Consider the following 6,466-nt stretch of genomic DNA (forward strand, 5'->3'; position numbering starts at 1 on the left):
GTTTTCTAACAGCAGGCGTTTTAGAAAGGTAGTTTTACCGCAACTGGTAGGGCCTACTATCAATAGATTGGCTGGACATTTAATGGAAAACCCCTCTTCTAAGCAGGATGTTGCCATGTCTCCCTCGCACACAGAAATGACACTCGAATGATCACCAAAATTATTTTATTAACCCTCGAATCATGTCTTCTAACATACTACCTACGATATGATCGTTTTGCACATAATCGGAACCTGTAAAATAACTTAAAAACTCATTCATGCTCTGACCTCGAGCTTTACACATCAAATACACCATTGCATAATCACCGCAACTTGCCGTTTTAATCGATTGTAAGACGCGATCGTTTTTACGAATGTATTTCCATCGGTTTAACCATACGATAAACGGGGCGAGATATTGGTAAGTGTGTAAATCTAAACCGTAACTATGTAAAAGTTCACAAGAATCATCGTACGTCCACACGGCTATCCAATGTTCTCCTGATTTATGAACGGGGTGAGTATTCACGATGTAGGCTTGTGGTGTCTCTCGAAGGGGAGAGGTGGGTAATTCATCGCAGGCAAAAGCTCCGACATAGTACCGTTTCAGGATGAGATCGCGTCTCCCCAAAGCGTTTCATTGATCTGTAGATAACCGCACAAATTCCATCGCCTTCTAATTCACATCCATGCTGACACCACCTTTAAACCCATCGATCCCCAGCATGCTTTCGTATTCGCTGTAAATTACAATGGTTCTCTGCGCTGTTTGAGCCGCACATTTCAGTTGAATATTGATAAATTCTGCTTCTCTAGGGAGTAAGATGGGATCGTCGTGTCTTCCGTTAGCCACGTTTGACCAGGCAAACAGGGTACAATTCTTTCCGTGCCCCCAATTGGAAGCACGAACCATGTTACCCCCTTTTCTATACAGGCATCCCGTGGCTTCCAGAAACCTATGATACCCCATCATATCTCTGTATCCATTCCGTGTGTTCAATTGCATCGTCTCGTAAGGGTATTCTTCTCCATTCCATCTGTTTGACCCCTTCCACTCCAAATTGCCCAAAGGCAAAAGGGTCTTCATCGTATTGCCCATTAAAGGCTGTGGTAGTTAGAATTCCCATCACGATTCTCTGGGGAATTTCTCCGTTAAAGGGATTGATGATTTCTTTGTACGTAGCCGCATTATCGAAGGGCAACTGTCGCATTTCTGCACGAATGATGGGGTATTTGGCTGGGTTTCTGGTGATGATACTCATGGCATTATCGTACACCGAGGGGTTGAGGGACACTAAGCAGACGTAAAAGGTGAGTTTGATATCGTCTACATGCTGTCTCACTTGCTCGGCTCCAGGATTGGCGTCTGCGTTAAAGTACAACGCGACCGGATTGAGATAAAATTTTAAATCCATCTCTGTCCTGGGCGCTAACCATTTCCCTTGATGAAAAATATCCACAAAGGGTACCATTCTCAGTACTCTACTCTTCCCTCCCGCATAATAATCTCGGGCATCTGCTTACTGGGTCAAGATACTCGCTTGCTGGTTAGCGGATAACGCCCCATATGCATCGTCGTCTGACTTGACATTTGTTCCTGTGTATGTTTGGGGGGAATCGATATCGTTTCTCCATCCGGCTGGGGCTAAAATGGTTTCCCCGTCTTCTCGGTCAAAATTCAGTAGGGTTTGTATGTAGACTTTCAGGTGATACATGTCTACTTGCTCGGTGATGAGAGTTCCATTGAGTTTTACGTTAATTTGTTTAAACAGGGAGTGTGCTATGTTATTGACGGGGGATAAGAGGTTACCCACTGCATCTGCCCGGGACGTGAGAATTCCATTACCCGTGGTTTTAAAGGTCAAATCTAATTCCACAAAACTTCTTGCCAAATCGATAAACTCGGTCTGTTTAGGAACGTACACTTCTATCGGTCTAATGCTTGAAGTCTGAGGTGATACTTTCATAAAACGCGATTTCACCGTAGAAAGGTCTACAGGTGGAACGCGAAACAGATTCAAACTCGGGTTCTGTTCTGCGCCTTTGATGGACATGTTGATGCTTTAACGTCTCCTGCGTTTCTGAACCCGGCGTCGTCTTTGTATTTTCTTTATACGTACAAATCCCCCTCTTTGTTTCCTTCTTTTATATCGTTTTAATATCGTAGTCACTACATCTCCAGGGGACGAGGTTTCCACTCCTATATGTCCACTTCCTACTCTGGCTTCTCCCCAGTGTACCACCTTAATCGTCAAAAATATCGTTGAGTTTCCTAGTGACTCTTCTCTGTACTTCGTGCTTGACGGCTCTTTTTACTCCTCTCTTCACCCCTCTAGGAAATTCTGACAAAGATCGTTGCGTGAACGTTCTTTTAAGGCCTCTCCTCGTTTCGCGTGCCACATCTTTGACCATGTCTTTGATACCCGCCCCCACTTGTGTACCCCAACTTCCTAGGAAAGGAGGGGGCGTGCTGGCCATCGATGCAAAGACCCCCCTTTCTGATCTCCGGGAACGTAGACTTGAAACCTCCGTAAAGATCCGCCCCTCATGATGTCACCAATTACTTTAAATCTTTTTTGTAAATCCAGCTGTTATATTTACTAGGGTATCCTTTCCACTTGACAAATAATTTATCTTTGGTCCGTTTTAATACTTTCTCTACTCGAAAATACGTAGCTGCATCTACGTGAACTTTTTGTAAATCCCACGAATAAAAACTGCCTTGTAAAGTTGTTTCGTCTAATTCCCGCACTTTGTAAGTAGTGACTTTCCCGGGAACAACTTTACGAATTTCAAATACTTCCTCTGTCCAACCCGGTAAATAACTCTTCTTAAATGTACGAAATTTCTTATTCAGGCGCACTTTATCTCCCACTTTAAATAATGGTTTCTTGCCAGTCTTTAAATCTCCGTACAACGATTCCGACACTCGAGTTTTGTTCTTTTCAGATACTTTGATGGGAGCCGTGCGTATGCTGCGATGGTAGGAACGGTTATATTGCGAGAGTAATTTGGGTAGAACATCGGTATATTTCAACGTATTGGCGGCGGTGAAATAGCGATACAGTTTGGTTTTTAAGGTGCGAATAAATCTTTCGGCAATACTCGCTTTGGCGTCTCAGTGCCTGGAAAAATGGTGTATACCTTGCGAAGGGAGCCAGGTTTGAAAGGCCTTGTTATAAAATTCTTTACCGGCATCTGTTTGTAATTTCTGGGGTTTCCTTCCCTGTGTTACGATTTTAGTAAACGCATCCGTCACCTCTTTTCCCGTTTTCTTTTTAAGGGGTACTGCCCACGCATATTTAGAAAACGCATCGACCACGACCAAAATGTAACGAAACCCTTTATTTTCTTTGGCAATTGTCTGTACTTCTATCAAATCAGCAACCCATTGTTCGTCAATATCAAAGACTAACACGGGTGCAAACTCTCCTCGGCGGCGACGCGGTTTGTGTAGGGTATAGGCTAGATTCTTTTCCAATTCTTTTTTGGCTTGTGAAAGGGGAATCTTTTGGGCTTTGGCATACGGTTGAATACCTCCTAAACTCCCAATATGTCTAGGTGATTCGTATTCATGGCGTTGAGTTTTCGTCTTGGACATTGCATTCCGTAATGGGTTTTGAGAGGTATCAGCGTCAACCACACTTTGACGCAGTAGTAGGTCATCCAATACTTGCTAAGGTACTGCGAGTAAAGCCGGTGATAGACCCTATATGTATATTTTTCCCGGTACCATCTCATGAATAACATCAAGTCAAAGACTCTTTGCGAAAGGGAAAGTTTTGAAGGTCTCACTATGTATGAGAACAAGGTAAGTTCACATCCACGAGGAACCCAATCATACAAGACACGACTGCGTTCTGACGAGTAGACGATATTCTCTATTCTTCGACATAAGAAGGAGACTACAGAGTAATGCAGGTAAAGTAGTTTCGACCACAGAGACATGGTTCACACTGATGTGATTTATCGGCGTCTTTTCTTATAATGTTTCACATTATCCACGATTCCTTTCAAAGCTTGTTTTCTCAATAGTTTTCCTAAACTTCCAAATCCGGGGGCTGGACCCGATAAAAACATACTGGCTGTATAAGCTATCTTATCGGTGAGTGAAGGACCTTTTCTAAGCCATTGATTGACTTTTCTTATAGACGCACCCCCTCGTTGCTTTTTCTTAGTTTTCCTTCTTCTTCTGCGTTTCCCAATGATTGAAATATAAATGACAGACACGTCTTTACATCACACATTTTTATTTACTTATCCATAGCATACTCGTACAATTCTAGATCGTGTTTAATACATTGTAATTCGTCTTTGGTAACATTTAATCTCGACGATACTTTCTTAAACTTATCAGATCCGATTAACTGTGCTATTTCAAAGATGTCCTCCTTTGTGAGTTCTTCCAGCTTAGTGGCGTTTTCCATGGCGTAAGCTATTTGGAGTCCTTCTTGAAAATCTAAGAAATAATTTGATTCTCTATTACTTCTAAACCGAATAAAACTATTTCGCGTAATAATGTCAACATTCCGACAAATAAATGTTCTCCTACTTGTACTCTTATGGTGATCAAATCTTCAGTGGCGTCAGAGTCTAAGAAAAAATTAAATTAACGCGTGAGAATGGCCATGTTTCTTTCTTTGGGAAGGAATCGCCACCACTGAAATAAATTGCAATAATTGTTTTTACAGCGCAGAAACAATTGATTGTAATTGCGCTCAGACTTGGACATGGCCAATGTAGGAGTCTCGCCACACTTGCACTTCATCGAAGCAATCCTATCCAAGGTAAACCATTCGTGTCCCTGTCTGCGACATCCATCGTAATAGGTAGTGTAATCCTTCAAACTGGTAAACACTGGACAATTATCCACAGGACAGGCAAGAAACACATCTTGTACCCATTCTTTCCGCGAATGCACTTCATTCATACCCGAATTATGAATGGAACAAGGGTAGCCGGCCTCTACACTGGCCAGTAACTCCTCCAGAGTACCGTATGGATAATTACCTGCTTCAGGTATCTCGCCTTCTTCCAAGACATGCACTTCCACTGGTGGAACTTCCTGTGGCATGGGTTGCTGCTGCTGTGGCACATCAGGTTTAATAGATTCTACCAAATTAGTCAGTTGTTTCAACGGTTCCTCTGTCGTCATCTCAGGGATATCTGAGGGATACACCACTTCCACGGGGGTCTGCATGACAGGCACACGAGAATTCAAATCCAACGAAAGGTTTTTGACATTTTTCTTTTTGGTCCAGTTTTTCTTGGGTTCCTTGGCTACTTGAGGCACACCGTCGATCATGACCTTTCCATCAGGATACTTTTCTGTTCATCCTTTCTTAAAGTGTAACGGTCCTCCCTTGTCGTACGGAGTAGGTCTCTTGCCTTTGACTCCTTTAGTAGGTTTCTTCATGGGTGTCTCCATTCTGCTCGTCTGTTGCTGCTGCTACTGCTGCTAAACTGTGAAAAAGTAGTGAAACCGTTCTAGCTTTATACACTCGAGAACAATACCCTATAGTTTGATTGACAACCATTGTTTTTACCAGAGACGCGACGCTAAAAAGAGACGCGACGCCAACTTTGATTGACAGGTAGTGACACGACGCTAAAAAAGAGACGCGACGCTAACTTTGATTGACAGTTACTATTTTAACCAGAGACGCGACGCTAACTTTGATTGACAAACATTGTTTTCACTTTGATTGACATTTCTTCTACATATGCATTGGTACTGACATGCAACATGCATCATTCACCATGAATCCTACTTTGGAAACGAACCCTAAACTAGGTGCGATAGCCTTGGATGAACTTTTAGATACCATGGAATATCACTCTGACGACGATTCCTTGAGAAGAGTGATTCGAGATGTGGAGCAGTATTCAATTGACCTTGCGCCCTACGACACTGATTACGACAGAAGAACGTGGGAATTACGCTGTCATGTCTTGCGAGCATTCTTGGAATTTGTACGATATAATCACGATGGTACCATTTCTTCTTGTAAGATACGCCTCCAGTTCACGGATGATGAGCAGACGCCAATCAAAAAGTGGTTGATTGCTAGCTTCTATAAAACACTTTTCCTTCTTACACCTTTTCATCATTTTGAAACTGCAGACGCACGAGAACGATGCCTTCTTCCATTCATACTCGTCCTTGGTCTGCTGCCAGTGAAATCGTTTGTATGCTTTACGATTTGAGACTCGATGCTACTAAAGGAGATTTAGAGTTTGACTTAAACACCAGGAAAGACTTGGCACCCATACGAGAAGCCCATACACCAGAAATTAAACAAGCACAAACTCAAGTGTTTGACGCGTTTACCAATTACCTTCAAGTGCTTAAAGATTCTATCAAACCTCTGGGAGCGACTAAAGACTTGCAAGACCAACCGTCCAAGGCCTGTGTGATACTCGACGAAGTCCTATCCTATGTAGACGAATGCACCAGATGGTATGATTTGGAAAAAATCAAAAC

At 42.7% G+C, this 6,466-nt stretch overlaps 1 pseudogene; it reads right to left on the reverse strand.

Annotated features, from left to right (window-relative positions):
* Positions 1 to 658: 658 nt before the first annotated feature.
* Positions 659 to 2,036, reverse strand: LOC148740286 (uncharacterized protein F54H12.2-like; annotated as a pseudogene).
* Between the last annotated feature and the right edge of the window lie 4,430 nt (positions 2,037 to 6,466).

This window comes from Stylophora pistillata, chromosome 2 (genome assembly GCF_964205215.1).
Source record: "Stylophora pistillata chromosome 2, jaStyPist1.2, whole genome shotgun sequence".
NCBI lineage: Eukaryota > Metazoa > Cnidaria > Anthozoa > Scleractinia > Pocilloporidae > Stylophora > Stylophora pistillata.